Below are 18,753 nucleotides of genomic sequence, written 5' to 3' on the forward strand. Positions count from 1 at the left end.
GGGACTCTCTCAACCAGGCTCCTGAACAGGCCAAAGCCTACTTTCCGGAAGTCCAAGGTAGCAGTTCTGCTGACCCCCTCCTTACTTCTCCAAGAATCAAAAACTTTCTCATTTCATGATCGCTATGCCCATGATGGCCTCCAGCCATCACATCACCCACAAGTCCTTCTCTGTTCACAAACAACAGGTCCAGTGGGGCGCCTTCCCTAGTTGGCTCACTCACCAGCTGTGTCAGGAAGTTATCTTCCACACACTCCAGAGACTGTTTCCTCTCCGCTGTATTGTATTTCCAGCAGACATCTGGTAAGTTGGAAGTGCCCCATGAGAACAAGGGCTAGCGATTGTGAGACTTCTCCCAGCTGCTTATAGAATATTTTGTCTGCCTCTTCATCCTGGTTGGGTGGTCTATAACAGACTCCCACCATGATATCTGCCTCATTGGCCTTCCCCCTGACTCTTACCCATAAACACTCAACCCTATCATCCATTTGCAGCACTCCAGTTGTGTGAGGCACCCCACCATGTTTCCGTGATGGTAACTATGTCATAGTTTTCCTGTTGCACAATGGCTTCCAGCTCCTACTGTCTGTTGCCCATGCTGCATGCATTGGTGTAGATGCAGCTCAGTTGGGCTATTGCTCCTGCCACCTTTTTGGGTGGAGAAGCCCCAATTCCTACGTGACCATTCTCAGGTGCTTACGTGATTTCTAACACATCCATAGCCCTTGTGTCTTTGCTGTTGCATGGCTCTCCATCCCCTGCCTCCACTGAGACGGCAGACCGAAGGACCTCCCTTGCACACCATCCTTCAAACATTGGCATGCTGCCCCCAGGCTTATCTCTAGAGAGCCTGGTTTTATCCCTTTCCTCCTTCAAATCTTGTTTAAAGCTCCTTCAATGAGCCCTGCTAACTCCTGTGCAAAGATCCTTTTCCACATTTGAGACAGGTGTACCCTGTCTGTTGCTAGCAGGCCTGGTGTCGTGTAAACCATCCTGTAATCAAAAAACCCAAAATTCTTCCAGGGACACCAGGCTCAGAGCCAGGTATTGATCTGCTGGCTCTTCCTGTGTCTTCCCTCAACATTCTCTACAACTGGAAGTACTGTGGTTTTTTTTTAGGATGAGAATAGTGTTGATAACACACTGATGTTTTAGTTGTTGCTAAGCAGTGCTTACACTAGTCAAGGACTTTTCAGCTTCTCATGCACTGCCAGTGAGAAGCTGGGAAGGAACACTGCCAGGACAACTGACCCAAACTGGCCAAAGGGCTATTCCATACCATATGACGTCATGCTCAGCATATAAATGTGGGGGAACTGGCCAGGGGGCAGCGAGTGCTGCTCAGGAGCTGGCTAGGCATCAGTCAGCAGGTGGTGAGCAATTGTATTGTGCATGACTTATTTTGTATATTCTTGTACAGTTATTATTATTATGCCTTCCTTTTTTGTCCTATTAAACTGCCTTTATCTCAACCCACAAGTTTTACTTTTTTTTTTCTGATTCTCTCCCCAATCCCACTGCAGGGGGAGAGTGAGCGAAAAGCTGTGTGGCGTTTAGCTGCTTGATGGGTTAAACCACAACACTTGTGAAGCTAGGTAACTCTAGAAGTAGTATTTGCTGAAGGTATGGCACAGCATTCTTTTTTTCTCAGCCAGAAAAGCCCCGAGCACTTTTTGATCTCTGGCTGTCATATGGAAATACAGCTCTTATTATCTGAGGATCCAAAGGAAAACAACATGCCCTGCTTGAGCAAAAAGGAACAGGCAATGTTTTAAAATTCCCCATATGTGACAGATCTGGATGCAGTGGGGATGCAGGACTAGCCCTGCAGCATGACATCTCTTGCACCACGGGACATGGAGAACAGCCTGTAGTGAACATATGGGGGAAGGGGTAGAATAGGTACCAGGTAACCCATCTGGTAAGTCAACACCCTGCTCTATTTGAAACTTTCCTGACCGTTATGCCAGTGAGACAAGCCCCAGCAGTTCCTCCAGACCTTTCTCCTCTGCAAAAATGGACACATCTTCCTTTGGAGACTATTAACATCAATATGTACATTCCACAGCCTAAAGAGTGAGTCACAAATAATTCATGTGCTCCTGTTGAACAGAAGTAAAGGGCACCACTGAGAAAGAAAAATGTGTGCTAAATCTAATGGGCAAGAATGGCATGCGGTCAGTAGGAAGAAATGAAAAAAAAACCAAGCTACCCCATTATGTATAAATTATGAGCAGAAAAGGAACTAAGTTAGCTCATTTAATTTCAGTTATTTGCTCATAAATTAGGAGACTTCCTAATAACTCAAACTACTTTAAAGATAACAATTTGGAGCACAGTATAGATTAATTAGCACTAGTACAAGTCATATGCTATGTATCTTTCTGATACTTGCAAGGATGACAGTATTTCTGTTAGATTTTGATGGCTGGTTTTACAGCTCTTAATGCATGTAATGGACATGTTTGATGACCAAGTGGATCTATCCTAACCTATTTAAATTGCTCATGTTCTCAAATCCAGAGTTATTTTCTGAACACATGGTTGGTAGGTTTTGTTTGTTTGTTTTTATTCTGTAACCATTAAACATATCACAGATTACAGAATTTAGAGACAGTTAGAGGTTGTTGTTACTGTAATTGCTAGCTGTGTAGGAGATGTTTTGAAATTAATTTCTTATTTTCAAGAAAGAAGAAAATAATTCTTTTCAGTTGCTGACACTTTGGTATAGGTTCACATAGCCCGTAACAATATAGGCAGTCTTTCGCACTGAGGAAAAACTAATGCAGAGACTCAGAAATGCGGCAGGTGGAAAAAAGCACGCTCAAGAGTAGAGAACAAGCTCCTAAGAGGTCCATAGCCTAGGAGAAGAAAAATTACAGCAAACCTTATTGGTCAGCAATGGCAAATGGCTAGTAGAAAAAAAGATGCTCTAAAAATGCTTTATTGATGACAAAAACAGGGGTATTATTCTTGGAATGAAAGTTCTGGCTTAAAATAGCTCCAGTATGTATCTGAGTCAAAATGGAAAGGCAAACAGAAGAAAACAACTGTTCCTAGTTGTATTTAGGATCTCCTGATGCTTGACTAATTGCTAGATATTTCTTCAAGAAGGAGAGGACTTTTTCTGCATAGTGTAAATGAAGCAGTGTTCTTAATACCGGAGTGATTTGATATTTGTGTTCAATGATTCATCTGGTGTTTGCTTCTGCTAATGTATTTAATATATATATTTACTGAGTATTTTTCATTATTTTGTAAAATAATTCTGATGTTTGTCTTTATTATACACACATAATGTACATATTATATGTGTACATATAGCTATATCTGGCATACGAGTGGTAGAAATGAAGAGGGAAAAAACAAATACATTTTGAATTCATTAAAAAGGCCTCATGCATACTTTTTGTAGAATGAGCAATGAATGAATACTTCCATATTTGATTATTCCTTATTAAGTACAACTATTATAACAAAATAAATTAGCTTGGACCGCAAAAGTTATTAAGTTTTCCTTGATAGTAAGAAAATACTAGACAAAATGTATCTATGCAAAATTATTTTTGCCTCTTTGTGTACCCATCTTATGCATTGAATGATCTTAGGAGGCAGAGTGAAAGTGGGAGCTGTAAGAAGAGCTCTGTTTCTGTCCCGGTCTGGTATCGGGAAGGTTTCGTTACGATCCCAAGGACGAGATTAGGACGCTGAAACCAGTCAGATGTCGTACAACCTGTACTTCTATTTGTTGGAAAGCGGAGGGAAGGCAAGGAGGGAAGGAGAGGGGGACAGGAGAGAGAGAGGGAGAGTCGAGAAAGAGAGAGGAGGAGTCTATCACCACCACTTTGAGTCCAATGATCCTCTACTGGCTCTGTCCCAGGTCTTCAGTCGTCACATGTTTCATCGAGGCTGGGGTCCGGGAAGCCACACAACAAGGAGGAGACAGGGACGCAGAACAAGTCATCTTTTTTTTTTTTCTTCTTCTTCATCGAGGAGCGCGTGCTCCTTCTATAGGGGTTCTCGCGCATGCGCAGATCGCAAATGTGTACGTGCGGTTTGTCACGGACGTGCTGTCCCTGCCTCTGCCCTTCTCGCGCCTTTAGCCCCTGCGCAGGTGCACGAGGTTGTTTTCCTCAAAACTGTGAAGAGGGTTTTCTCGAAGCGTGACACTGGATAGTGCTACAGCGGCAATGTCGAGACAAAACCGTATTTGGTACAGGTTCTCTACAGTTTCCCGATACCCAGAGTGACAGAATTACAGTTTTGCAGAAAACTCTAAATATGTCAGTTCCTTATTTTGGTGTGCTTGACTTTGCTATCTAATTATTATCTTTTCCAATTTAGCCTTTTGTTATAGAGCTTTCAATGAGTTGAATTAAGAACTTTCATTAAGGGGAAGGGTTAAAAACATGTATGTGTAAATTGGGTCTTCAACTTTGGAGATATTCAGACCTTGATTTGGATGAGGTTGTGAGAAACCTGATTTAACTTTGAAGTTAGACCTGCCCTGAGCAGAGGGTTGAACCAGAGGACCTTCAGAAGTCCCTTCCAGTGTCAATTATTCTGAGTTGTGTGATAGTAGATCCTACCTGAACAACATCAAAGAAGTGAATATCATCCTTTTTACCTCTTAATTTACAGAACTGATTATGCCGATTATCATCTGCACTTTGTTATTGATAGTGTGTAACGTAGAGTGTGTCGTGGGAGTGAAGGGTGGGATGGAGAAGAGGCACCGCTGGACTTAGGGCTCAAATGAGTAACTAGGAATAGGCAACTATTTCCCACTTGTATTTCTTTCCTTGTATTTGGTCCCAGTACTTCTCTCCATGCCATGTTTAGGGTTGTGAATTAGAACTGAAAGGCTGATCAGAGCCTCTCAGCCTTCCCTCTTCTTACATCTCTTCCTCAACCACTGATGTATTTCTAGTTCATCATTTGCCATTGTCGCTGTTGCCAAGGCATTGGCATCAGCCCAGCCCATAGATTAGGATGCTCATGTTCAATTATTATCTTGGTCAGGTTGCTACATCTTTCCTGAGGAAACAAGCTACAAAAAAGAAATCTTGGCTTTCAGCTGATTATATCACGACACCTGAGCAGAATGGCAGAGGAAAAGAAAAGACACTTCTCAAACCACTGGGCTTTTTCCATATCAAATTTCAGATACTGATGGCAAATATTAGAGATGTCAGAACTTCTCAAAAGATTCCTCAAAATCATTTAGAATAAAAGATGTCAAGCAAACTTATCAGAAAGCCACTACCAGATCACTTGATAATAAATAGACTAAATAGGAAAGATATTTAGAGTCACTAAACAAGCCACAAGATGTGTAAATTGTGATTTGCAGCTGGACAATCTTGGCATGTTCATACACATGCATGCACACAAACATACATGGAAGAAAAATATAATATTCCCTAAGCCTAAGTGAACAATTTTTTTTATAAGACTACTACATAGTTTTCTTACAAAATATGAACTCATGGTAGGAATTTTAAAAATAAACAACACAGAAGATGAAAATACAAATGGGAGTTTATGTAACACAGAACTTTTATATTGGAGTAAAAAAGATGTGCTTTCCTGTAAATACCAGAAGACTGCATAAAATACCATTGCACAATAAATTACCATCAGAAGTTATATATGGAAAACCAGATTTGCTGGCAGTCCTGAAACACAGTATGAAAATATAAAACTCCATGTGCTACTCTACAGAAGGCTGGTCTGAGAAATCCAGTGATCTCTTTGGACTTATGAAATGCATAACAGTAAGTTCAACAGTCAATAATATTAAACTTCATTATCTGTAAGTCTATTTATCACTAATATTAGCAAATGTAATTCATTATAACAAATAGAAGTAAATATTTTTTGTAAAGGTAATTTCTATAGTAGCATGCTTTATACCAACCCATGGTAATACAATCTCTACTCATTTTACACAGTTGGCTAAGCTTATGAATTTCGCATGTATGGGAGGGCACCAACTGATTAGATGTAGTGTTGGCTACAGAATATTGTGCCATGGCACTGTGCAGCACAAGAACCAGTGAAATATTCCAGCATCTGCTATTTGGCTTCTTCGTTTGAACACTGTGTATATAGATGTGTCTGTGTGTAGGTATGTAAATGTACACATGTAGACAAGTGTATGCACATATGTACATTTCCCTTGTATGACCTGCCCCTGGTGGAAACTTTAGACATCAAGATCCAGTTTTGTTCCCTCTAGTCTTTGGTCATCACTAATAGCAAAGCCTATGCTAAGCCAGCCTTCTGCCTGTTATTACTGAGTGACTGCTATTTCCAGCTGCCTTCGTAAAACTAACCCTGTGGTTATATTCTCTGCTCTGTGGGAGCTGAAAGCCTTTTTAGAGTCTGGTAACTAAGCTCTATTGACTCAGGCATCAGAGAAATTATTTACCATTTTTTAATTTGCTGATTTTTTTTCACAACTTGTTACAGTCTGTTGTGCAATCAAGTTTTCACTTGCACGAGCTGTTTTTTTCAAAGACTGCTGTCACAACAGGTTTTTCTAACAACCATAGTTTCTCTTCTGCACAGTCTGAAAGGAAACTTTTTGTATAATTCTTTAAAACAGAAGATCCCAATTAAGGTCAACCAGAAAGATTAAAAAAACCCAACAAAACCTATAAAACTTTTAATCTACTATTTGTTGATGGTTCTTGGCCTACTGTTGCCTTCAGAAAACACTCCTAGAAAATGCCCTGGCATAATGTTACTAAGCTGGCATTTCTAGAGCAACATGATTTTCTTGCCTTCAGTAATTCATTCTTAATTGCAAAGTGCTTTCAAGACCTCAGATGGAAAGCAATATAGAACAGCAAAACATTATAACTAGTAATACAAGTGAAAATTAAACATTCTGTGAAGCACAGGTAACTATTTCTTTATATGTCTGTCTGTACAACCCTTTTTTGCTAAGTTTCTTAAGGAGATTTGTGTAAGTAAGTGAAAAGTAATTTATATTGCCAAGGTGTTTTTCCTATGCTTTTATGCTCCCTTTTCAATGAGCCACTTTTAACAACTCATGCTTTTGGAAAGGCTCAGCTTCTGTACTGTAAATACATGTGCAATAAGACCTGTGAAAAGTGTGGCTCGTGAACAGTCAAGAAATTGGTGAAGAATATCTGAAGCTTATTTTCATCTTCTTATTTATCTGAGGTTTGTTCTTCACTCCTTTCCAAGTCACAATAAAGCTTACCAAGAGAAATATCAATTAAAAACGATTTACTTCTGTAAAAGCTATCTTTCAAAAATACATGGAATTAGCTTTCAGTTAACCAGCTAAGCAGATGATTAAAAAATAATTCCACACATTATATTTCAACACATATCTTTATCATCAATGTCCATATGCTTGCCAATCCCTATATTTTTAAAATTGATAAATTCAGAAAAAAATAGTTATGATGTCATATATAACTCTAGCAAAGAGTCAAAACCTGGCTTCCTTGATGCAGATATAATTGCCTCGATTATATTTTAAATCATTCTCATTCTTATGTGTTAAGAAATTACTTTTTCTATATCCAACATCTAATATGAGATTAAATGGTCTATTTTGCTATCAAACTTGAATGTAATTTTTAATTTTACTTTATTTAAGCCTAATTTACTCTCAATGCGCTACTTTGAAAAACTGTATGGGAGGGAGGAAAAACCATTTCCTATTCAAGTATTCTCTAAATAAATAAAAAAAAAATTGTATGGCTATCTCAACAGTAACTGAAGGTAAAAATTCCCAGTAGAATTTATTTTCCTGTTTAGAGAAAAAAATCAAAGTTAAAAAATTCAATAATTTAAAACCTATGCTATTTGAAGAGAAAAGTTTTGAACATATACTGATACGTAAGATACATCTGTTCTCACTAGGAATTTGAAAGTTAGCTGCTTAAGCCTGAACTAGTCTTTTTAGACCTGTTTTATAATCAGAGGAGAGAAACAGACACACTGTAGTGATCCATCTTATTGAAGAATAAGAATTAGATTAGATTAGAAGTATTCCCTAGGTAGGTCATGTAAATCAATGTCTGCGTATTTTTTTCCTGTAAGAGGAGGCCACTCATTTCTATGACTAGCTAAGACTTAGACATTTCACTCTTAGACATTTAAAGTTTCCTGCCACTACTGCAGCAGAATTTTGTCACACACACTTATCTATTTAAAATCCTAAAAAAGCATTGCATTTTGGACTCTACAACTATCCCAACAGTTTAAACATGCCTTCCTGCTAAAGCAGAAGTTAATATAGGGTTGTATTGAAATACAGTGTGTACTGTATTTGTTATGTTATCACACAATCGTTCATGATCTAAAGAGAAAGCACATAGGTTTAGAATGTGACACTTTTTTCACTGAAATATGACATATACTCCTTACCACTTTAAAATAATCACATTTTCCTCTTCAGAAGAATCATTAGAACTTCTATTAAAATTAAAGCAAAAAATATCTGAAAGAGAATGTATATATTATGTTGCAATATGATTGTTTCATACTGTATTCACACTGTGGTATTGGACAAATTTGAAGCATTTAATACTGGAGGAGTTTACAGAGTGTGACATCACCGCCAGTCTGAGTTTTCACAAATACTTGAATGCAGTCAAAATTTCTCATCAGATACTGCCGAAATAATATGTATCATGGGATGTTATCAATGTCATTGGAATTATTTTAGGGAAAGGAACCTCTTTTTCATTTAAGTTTACTTTTCTGTATTTCTGTATTTTTGACTGTTATGATGTATGGTATTTGTAAGACTAAATTTGCAATGCAAAATTCTGACACCTCATTCTGAAAATTCTTCAGATTTTTTTCTTTATGAAAAATTTGAAAAATGCTTTCTCCTATCACTTTTAGATATAAAAATTTACCATATGGAAGAGTTCCCACTTTCACTCAGCTTTATGAATAATACCAAACTCATCACAGAACTCAGTTGTAGGAATAAATATTGGGAAAAGGTGTCCATAGTTAATTAAGTTTCACACTCTCTCCTGCCAGAGTTAGCAGCTCGTGCAATAGGCATATTTTGGAACTATGCCACCTTTTAAACAAATACCACCTGTCTCCCTGCTGGAGACAAGAAGACATCCATCAGGCTTGATCAGTTGTGAATCCTCTAAATACAGTGAAAAAACTATTATCTGAGTTGAAAGCAAGGGGTAAAAGGAAGACTCTGCAAGTTAAACTCCCCTACTTCGTGGTAATGTCCATCTCAGTGCATCTAATTCATAAAGACATTATTCTAGCGGTTTCCAACAGATTCAAGTACTGTGGGTATTATCCACTGTTTTACTGGAATTGCTGTCTTCTCCTAGTCTGGGTCTAGACTTCTCTATGACACCAAGTTTTAAAATCTGCTGCTGTTTTCTAGTTCCTTTTTATCCCTTCAGCAAAACAAACCCATAAATTTTCTTCAAGGAAGCTGTTCAGAAGTTGTTCAAAAGTCAGAATTTCCTTTCAAACCTCCCCCCCCCCAAAAAAAAAAAAAAAAAAAAAAGGAAAAAGTGTTAATTCTGAATGCAAAGTGGAGATTTCTCAGAGAAAGGAAAGTTTCAAGTGACTTTCACCACTTTACCTACAGGTGATTCATCCTGACCTCAACTGTGTGAGCTGTGGGTACTGCTTACAGGGAATCAGGATCAGCTTGAAGTGTCCTGGGAACTCAGCTGAAGGAGTCAGAGGAATTCCCTAGGTTGGAACTGAGATCTCTAAAAAGTCAGAAAGTCCTGCAGAGGGTTCAAGATCTTCCAGTCAGTCTTCTCTCTCTTAGTCTACTGAAGACCCTCACCAGCTTGCACGCAGTGACACTCTTCCTTGGGTAACTTCCCCTGTGCAACACCATTTCTCCCACCTACCAAACTACTTATGGCACGGACCAGTGAGGTACCATCATCAAGGTGGATCTTGCACAAATATAGACAGTCCCAGGGAACATTTTCCCATTTCTGTCCGAAGGTTCCAATAAATAACCCAGCTTGAAGATTCAGATTATTAAGAAGTTGGATAAGTAGGTACTTACCAGTGAGTGTTTCTCTCTGATGTTGTGCTCCGTGATAGACCTCCTTTGCAGGCACCTGGTCCTAGACTTTCTGTGTCTCTCCAGTGCAGTCACCAGGGAAACAGGGAACACATACAAACTTTAAGCAAAAATTTACATGCTTAGAAATAAACCTTTTTCTACCCACAAAATCCAAACAGAACTATTAGCAGGTTTTAACAGGAGAGAGAACACCATCTTGGCTATAGGGTTTGACGTATTGTAGGGGATTGGAGTTGTTTGTCTATGCAAGAAGCTTATGAAAAATGTTTCTCCATTTTCAGATTTTTAGGGTAAAAATGCACACAGCATTCATTACATCAGACCACAAGCTGCACTGAAGGTGGATCTGGGAGGGAAAGGGGAAATGTGACTTCTGGCAGAACTTGCCAGTATTATTCCAATTTAAGGCAATTAATCTTCGTCAACAATTAATATGACAGACAAAATTGGCTTAAATGATTGATCTACTCTCACAGTGACATACCAGCTGATGAACCTGGCCATATAGGTTAGAAAGTCAAAATGAAAATGATAATGAATAGCATTATGCAAATTTATCTCAAGTCAAAGAATGGGGAAAAAAATCAATCTTAACAGTAAATTCTCTTATCCTTAAGAATGGCTGTTTTGACATAAAGAAGTGAAAAGGGACAGATTATATACCTTTGGAAGCTAGTCCCTTCCTAGTTTTAACACATAAAACTGCTGCTAACAGGCTTTATAGGGACTTTTGCATTAAAAAGCTGATTTTTTTCTCAGTGAAACATGTTATGCAATATTCTTTACAGTTGAAATGCATCTGTGAGAGAGATACAGTGAGGATTAACAGTTTGGAAAGGATGAACAAAGTCTGGTAAAACTACTCTGTATGAAGTAAGAATTAATTATGCATACATCACACAAGATTTCTGCTCTTGGAAGTATTAATCCATTAAGCTTGGGAGTCCCTCCATACTCCAGGACGTGAGCAGCCTCTCGTTGTTCTCCAGCTTGTACTGAGGTGAAACTGGAGTATGCACAAGCCTTTTTCCCCATCACAGGAAAATAGTCCAGGCCTTGATCTCTGTGGTTAACCTTAGATTTGTATATAGGAAGAAGGAAGAATTATAAATTCCAGAGGCAGCACTATAAATAAACTTGCAAAGTCAAAGCATTGATGCTGCTTTGGGTTTTTTTGATCAATACAGTACTTCCCTGATTATGTGAGTTTGTTGTATGAGGGATACTTTTTAATGTCTAGTTTATGTAAGTCTTCGTGCTTATTTACTTATGTGTGTAAAAAAGGATAATCTCTGATAATTACACCCTATGCTTATCAATGGTAACTATACTATACCTTTGCAAGGAACACAGTACTACTGAGGAGTTTGAATCCACTGTGAATGCATGGTGACACTAACATAACTGAGAAGCTTTGAACTGCTCATTGTATTCAGAAGTTTCATCATTTGACATGGGAGAGTCACAGTATTTTGCGTCCTCTAATGTCAGAGTAGGTGAGGCTGCTGTTATGTTGCAAGGTTTTACTACCAGTGCTAGAGATTTTCTCAGTATTTTTACTCCCCTATTTAAAAAGGAACACAGACTTTAGAAGAACTCACATAATTGACTGTGATCTTCCATTTCTTTTCGTTTTATGAGTAATTCACTTTCAGTCAAAATTAAACACCCTTTTAAAAGCCAGATCTTGAAGACTCTGATTTCTATTCCACAGTTACTACATATAAATTTATTTTGCATAAGCATATTTTTTCAAGCAATACAAAGCACTCAAGACACAGATCACGCCACTGCCATGCTCAGTGTGCTTACGTTTTCTAAGATCATAGAGCAGGCTGTCAGAGCAGTTAACAAGTCTGCTTCTTCAATTCAGCATTTCTAGAGTTTTTATCTAATATATATTATCTCTCAAGCATAATCAAGAAGGAAACAATCTTGTCAGAAGCTTCATAGTTAGCTTCCTCTCTTGAAACTTGCAGGTTTCCCCATGTTTTTTTCCCAACGCAAATTATATGGATGCCCTGCCCTTCCCTTTTACTAACTCATTTTGAGCAGAATTGGAAATGAAATTCACGGTTTGATATGCATCCACATTACAGCAGTAAGTAAGGTCTGTCCCAGCTCTAAGACTTCTAGCACCAGACTCCTGTTTTTTTCCATTGCCACTGTAATTAGTATTATGCTTTCACCAATATATTGGTTATTAGTTGTAGGTGGCCATGATCTTTTCTTTGAACAAAGAAGAAAAAGAAAAGGGTGAGGAATGAAGATATAAAGTGCTGAAATTTCATCTCCATGAAAAGGAAACCGCTCCTTCAGGATTTCCCAGCAATGTTGATGTTACAAGGATTAGATGATTAGAGAATGCTGTAGGAGATCAAAATTGCTCATCAGCTGCTGTTTGTCAGAATGGTTTAAATGTAAGAGAGGCCTAAAAATGACTTCTTAGGTGAGGTTACTGACTAGGACAGCCAAAATAGCCTGTTAAGGGACTCTTGAATGGAGAATGAAGAGGTGAATGAATACATTTCTTATAGCTGTTAAGCTCTGGATGGACAGCAGTATAACATAGCTCTGAAAATAGGGAAGAAAAAAAGACCAAGTAAAATATATTTTATCTGTTTTAAGAAATGTGCCTTCTCACTGTGCATTCAAGTGAGTTAGGGCCAAGGTTACCAAAGATAACGTGGTTCAGTAAAAGATCAGAAAAGAACAAATAATAAACCATTGTAAATCTTAGGGAAGTAATGTGAACCTTCTGTGTCAGCAAACAGCTGGGTTTCCAAATGGTCTCAGTTCCGTAGTCTGGAATTAGGATGCTTCCATACTCTGTTTGACTTTGGATTAGAAGGGCAAAAGTGGTATTTCTGCTGGCTTTGGACTGGGTCTGCAAAGATAATGGGAAAAGGAAGCAAATGAAGAACGTGTATTGAGTTTACTGCATTTTGGATCACTGGATCCTGTATCACTGTTTCAGTTCTGCCCCTGAAATCTGTGCAAGGCCTTGAGCAGCTCTTTTCCCCCTGTATGCCTCAAGGTAAGGAAAAATGGCAAAGAGGAGTTCCTGATACTTACGTCCTTTATGTGGGAAGGAGCACTGTAGATCTTGTCTGGGCATGACACCTTCTTTCTTCTGAAGAAAGAGGGTCGAAAAGTGGTTGCTATGTTAAGTACTTTACCTCCTTTCTTAAAGGGAATATTTCTTTCTATTCTCAGGAGCTTATTTTCTTTGCTGAGATCGAGCATTTTTACATATAAGGGGCAATTGACTGTATTGGTAGGTCAGTGTCCTCATACAGGAAGACTTTTGAAAGGTCAGCTGCTCCTGAATCAGAACAGAAATGGTCTTATCATGTCCTTGTCAGTCCCTTAAAAATCTGTCAGTTCTTTCTACTGGTCTGTTTATCATTGAACATGCTACAAGCTGGTTATTACATTTTTAATAAGACATATAGCCATGGCTGGTTGCATCATATCATACTCTGGTCATGAAGTACAAGAAGTCTTCTATCATAAGAGGATGCCAGAAGGAATACTGTGAAAGGTGTTCTTTTACAAACACTTTTTCTCATGCTGGAAGAAATAACAGAATGACTAACTTCGAGTCCTAAATGGAATTAGATTTATTTAGATGCTGTAAGGCAGAAATAATGTTTGTTCTTACTTCTCTTTAGAACCTTAAGATTTTAGGTGTAACCTTTTCAGTCATTTTTACATGATCAAAATATCCTAGCCTTCTGTTTGCTTGTTAATCTTACATGAAAGCTGAATAAAATATGAATTGGTGATTTGGACACTAGCCTAAAGGGCTTGGAAAAACCTGGGTACATGCAGCAGATTTCCTGTGTGACCTTACATTTCTTAATCTTTCCATGGCTTTGGTTCTTCATTTGCAAAATCAGTATTTGTGGGTTTCTGCCTCACACATATTAAGGCCTCTGAAATGCTTCAATATTAAAATCTCCATGACTGATATTAAATAACCTAAGTAAACAGCTAACAGTCATTATTCTGGTAGCTGAAGCTTTAAGAAAAACACCATATGTCTTGAGACTCACAATAATACCATGAAAAGTGGCAGCATGACAATACTGGCTGTGTTTGCACATCTTCAGGACAGACTCCCTGGAGAGAGCCCACACAATCTCTTCAAGTGTCCTGAAAAAAAGATCAAAGAAATGAGGAATTCCCAGGCATTTAAGTATATTTGTTTATGAAGAAAAAAATAAAATTATTGCTTTAGTTCAAGGGTTTTATGGAGGAAGAATGCAATACACTACATGAAAAAAAACCTATGGGGCTTTTTTCAGATGTTTGTGTTGGGACTTCCTATGAAGTGAGCGTTAAGACCATTTTCTTGGTTTGTTTGTCTATTTTTGCACCCATGTCAGCATGCTAGGGTCCTGAAGTGAGAAAGGTTCAGTGTTTTGGGGGCTTTTTTCTTTTGAGACTCTTCTCTACAACTTAGCCAATGAGACAGGTCCTCAGGAAGAAATACCTTGGAAAAAAGAATCTGTGTTGAAGTTAGTGAGGGTTTGGAGGTTGACATGTTTGGACTTTTTTTCTTAAACTGAGCATACTACTGTTTTTTTCATTCTTCTTCTTCTTCTCCTTCCTTCCCTCCTTCCCTCCTTCCTTCCTTCCTTCCTTCCTTCCTTCCTTCCTTCCTTCCTTCCTTCCTTCCTTCCTTCCTTCCTTCCTTCCTTCCTTCCTTCCTTCCTTCCTTCCTTCCTTCCTTCCTTCCTTCCTTCCTTCCTCTGTCTTCTGCATCTTTTCCTTGTGACCTTGCACTCAACCCAGCAAGTCTCAAGGCTCAACAGGGACCTAGACATTCCTGTTGCAAGCCAGAATAACTTTCTTCACCTCGCCTGTGAAACTAGGCTGCACACCAGCTTGCTGTGCCTCCTAGCAGCCTCCCTCTCTCCTCCACTCAGAGGACGATTCCCTGTTTGCCATGCCTGCTCCTCCTGTATGGTCCCGCAGGTACTCCAGGAATTTTCCCTGGGTGCACATGCACAGGGGCTCACAAGGGACAAGTACCTTCTTGCTCTTTTGCAGGATTTCCCTGACCTGCTGCCCTAGCCACATCAAGGCACAAGGCTGTCTTGCATCCCAGTGCTCACCTCACATCCTTTTTTATTTGAGAACACAGGATAAACTTGAAACAGCTCCCCCAGGAAAATTACCCATCATAGAAGCCCATAAGAGATGTTGAATTGTTGTGTGCAAAGATGCTTCTTTATCCCGGACTGTTTTTTGCCCTGACCAGGTCTGGCTCCACTTTGCCTAAAATGCCAAACTTCCTTTACCTGAAAGAAAACCTGAGGCAGAAATAGCTCAGGATAAATACTAGGCATCTAGAATAGTGCTGTTTCAGTGTGACATTTATAAAGGTATCCATCACAGAACTGAGTAGACAAGATAGAGTCAGTGATAAAAAGAAAATCAGCTACGTTCACTCTTCCTAGTAATTTTAAAACATCTAAAGTATCCATTAATTAATTTTGTTTTGTTTAGGGGCTTTTTAATTTGCTACTTATTGTGGGTAGTTCATATGGGTGACAGTGTTGGAAACAAAAATCTCAGTTCTTCTGAAAATTCCATATAAATGGAGTTCCAATTGAAAAATAATCACCAGAAATAAACATAAAATTAGCAATTTTCAAATGGATTTTTAGCTGTTTAGTATCCTCAGATAGGTAGGCAATTCTGCTTGCTTCCATCCAGCAGACCAGCTTAGTGAAGCCAAATAGAAAGCAAAGGGCTTAAAGTTCCCTCCCTACATTTTTTTTTCATAATATGTTGCTGTGATCCTTCAAAACCTAGTACCTGCATTCATGATGTGAGCAATAATACGTACTTTTTGAGGGGAAAGTCAAGAAATGTCATTCTGAAGGTTGGTTTCATTTTCTTTCCCTGCTACCCTCCAGGTGATATTGATCATAGTTCCTCAGTAACCTTAAAATGCATTAATTAAAAATAATAAAGGAAAGGAAAGAGGGAAGGCAGGAAGCAGTATTTTGTTAAACTCTTATGTATTAATAGTCTCTCAGAGCTTTCTTAACAGTCATTCATTTTCATTAAATGATACAAGTATGGATAATTCTTTCAGCTAATGGGTTGTACATAGAAAAAGAGAATAAAGACCCCCACAGAAACATTGGTAAAGCTGGGTACTCAGATGTAAAAATCAATGTATTGGATCTCAGAGCCTCTTGTTCTTCTTGACTATGGATGGCATTGTTTAGCTAAAAGCTGAAAGAAAAACAGCATGAACTGGAAATCCTATGGTGTCTCCAACTTTTAGTTACTCATCTGTCTCTGGGGCTCTGTCAATACAGTTTGAAGCTAACACAAATGTAAACCAGTAGGGTAACTCTGCAGACAAGTGCCATAGCTGTAATCTCTTCCTAGCATGGAAATCGTATGTTGTGCCTGGATCCTTGAACAAAAGGAGACAACCAGCTTGAAGGTCACGAGTGCAGCTAGGAATCATGGAAGAACTGGTATGCTTAATGTTACACACATGCTTGTATGAATTAAGAAACTGAGCTTCAAACCTTAAACTCTTTCCATGCTAATTCCATCAGGAACAACCTACTTATTTCATTCTACCAAGACATTTTCCTCTGTATTTCATAAGGAGTGAAAATGCAGAAATAAGTCTTTTTAAAAGTAAACCAAGCAGTACATAGAAGTCCCCTGATTACCAGCTCCTACTCAGGAGTCCTACCTTCTGTGTCCTTACCTTCTTAAAATCTAGGTGGTTTTGAGTAGGCACTGTTAAGATTTTGTGGTTTTTCTTTAGCAAATCCTCACCTCATTAATGAATGGTCATGCAACTACTCATTTTAAACTAAGTTAACATAGTTAATCACTTTTTAATACAGTAATTCATTAATATCTCTGTCTAAAAAGAAGTCCCATAAGGACTGAGGTGATTTGTCCAAGTGAAAGCCCTCGCGTCAGGTTGGAAAAAGATACTCAGTACTCAGAAAGGATATGAAAAAGATATAGCAATAATACAGAAAGTTGTGGCCATTACAGTGGGCTTGCTTTATAACAGTGGTGAAATGACAGTACCAAAAATCAGGCATTACCAAAATGTTAATGGTACTTGTCATTGTAATTAGGCCAATGATCTTTAATGACGAACCGGCTTGCACAATTTAATTACAAAACTTTGTTAGGGATATGCTGCTAGGGATGTGATTGTATATCATCAAGACAAAGGCCTGACTGCTGTACACTGCAATTTCTTTGACAATTTTTCACTCGGAACGTGTGTCTTTCTTTGTATGATGCAGATGGTAAAGTCTGACTAACGTAGAACTTGGTAGTAGTAAAATAACAACAGTCATTCAAAAAGCAAAGCAAAAAAGAAAAACCTAACCCTGCAAACTATGACGCAGATTTAGAAAAATCTTTGAAACTTGGAGTTTATCAACTAGTTAGGAAGACTGGAAATAAAGGGAAAGAAATAAAGGAAAAGGAGAGAGGGTTAGCGAGAAAAGAAGGAAATTTATTTAGTTAGATGATTGATTTGGGAGCTACAAGCAGAAAAATTTGGATCACACTTTGTCCTTCTGAGGAATGGTGGAAGTAACATAGGACAGTAAGCGCTTACTGCACTGATCTGGTGAAAATTAAACAGTTTCTTCAGAACTGCAGTTTCACCTTGGTCAGTTACTGAATATACCAAGAACCTGAATTAACCCAAAATAACCTTGTGTAGGTGAGAAAAAAACAAAACACCAGATATTAGGTTTCCCTTGCAACTGGAAGGTGAGTTGATACCTTCCTATCATCCTGAAATGGGCATACTTCTGACCTCATGACACCTGGTAGTTTAAGAGATTCCACTGTAATAGCTCCATTTCTGTTCACCTTTGCCAACAGGGTTTATCATCCAAAGTGGCAATCTAGGAAACAAAGTGTGGTGAATATGGATGCTCTGTGTAAGGCTTCTGTATAAAACAGCTCAGTTGCTGAAAAGTCCATATATACCACTTCAGCATGAACTAGTAAAACTGTATCAAAGTCCAGGAGTCAGAAGACCTGAGGCCAAAGGTGTCTTAAGTAATAGCTATTATTTCTCTGGTAGACGTGGCTTGTCTCATGACCTTGCTCTACTCTGTGTCATTTGCAACACTGACCTCATTCAGGACTGTCAGTATATGGACTTGTTCTTATTAAACGTTGAGACATTATCATTTCTACACAATATATAAGTGGTCATAGCATGGGCTGGTCACTACCTTTAATGCTGGGGCCTATGTGAGGTTTTAGTCTGCTGTAAGAATCACTGTCCAAATAAGAATTGTGCAAAAGCATGTCATCCTGTCAAATGCAATGGGAAAAATGGACATGTGTATTATTCCTGCACTTTGTAACCAGCCTCGGGGGGGCAGGAAGGTGGGGAGGCTTCTTGTCTGCCAAATAAGGTCGCATCTGCAGGATTCTTTTCCAAAACAAGTTATCTCTTTCCAAAAATAACTGTTCACATAAAATAAAGCAATAAAAACAGAGACGACCCTATGGAAAAAAAAAAAGAAAAAAGAGAAGCTCTTGATTTCCTAGGACTAGGACAGGGCTTAAGGTCTACAGAAAGGACCTTATAGATGAAACTAACGTACCTGTTCATTATAATCTAACTTTGAGTTGCCAAATAC

Source organism: Nipponia nippon, unplaced genomic scaffold, assembly GCF_047370975.1.
Source record: "Nipponia nippon isolate SJK-2023a ecotype South Korea unplaced genomic scaffold, ASM4737097v1 scaffold_1, whole genome shotgun sequence".
In the NCBI taxonomy this organism is placed as follows: Eukaryota; Metazoa; Chordata; class Aves; order Pelecaniformes; family Threskiornithidae; genus Nipponia; species Nipponia nippon.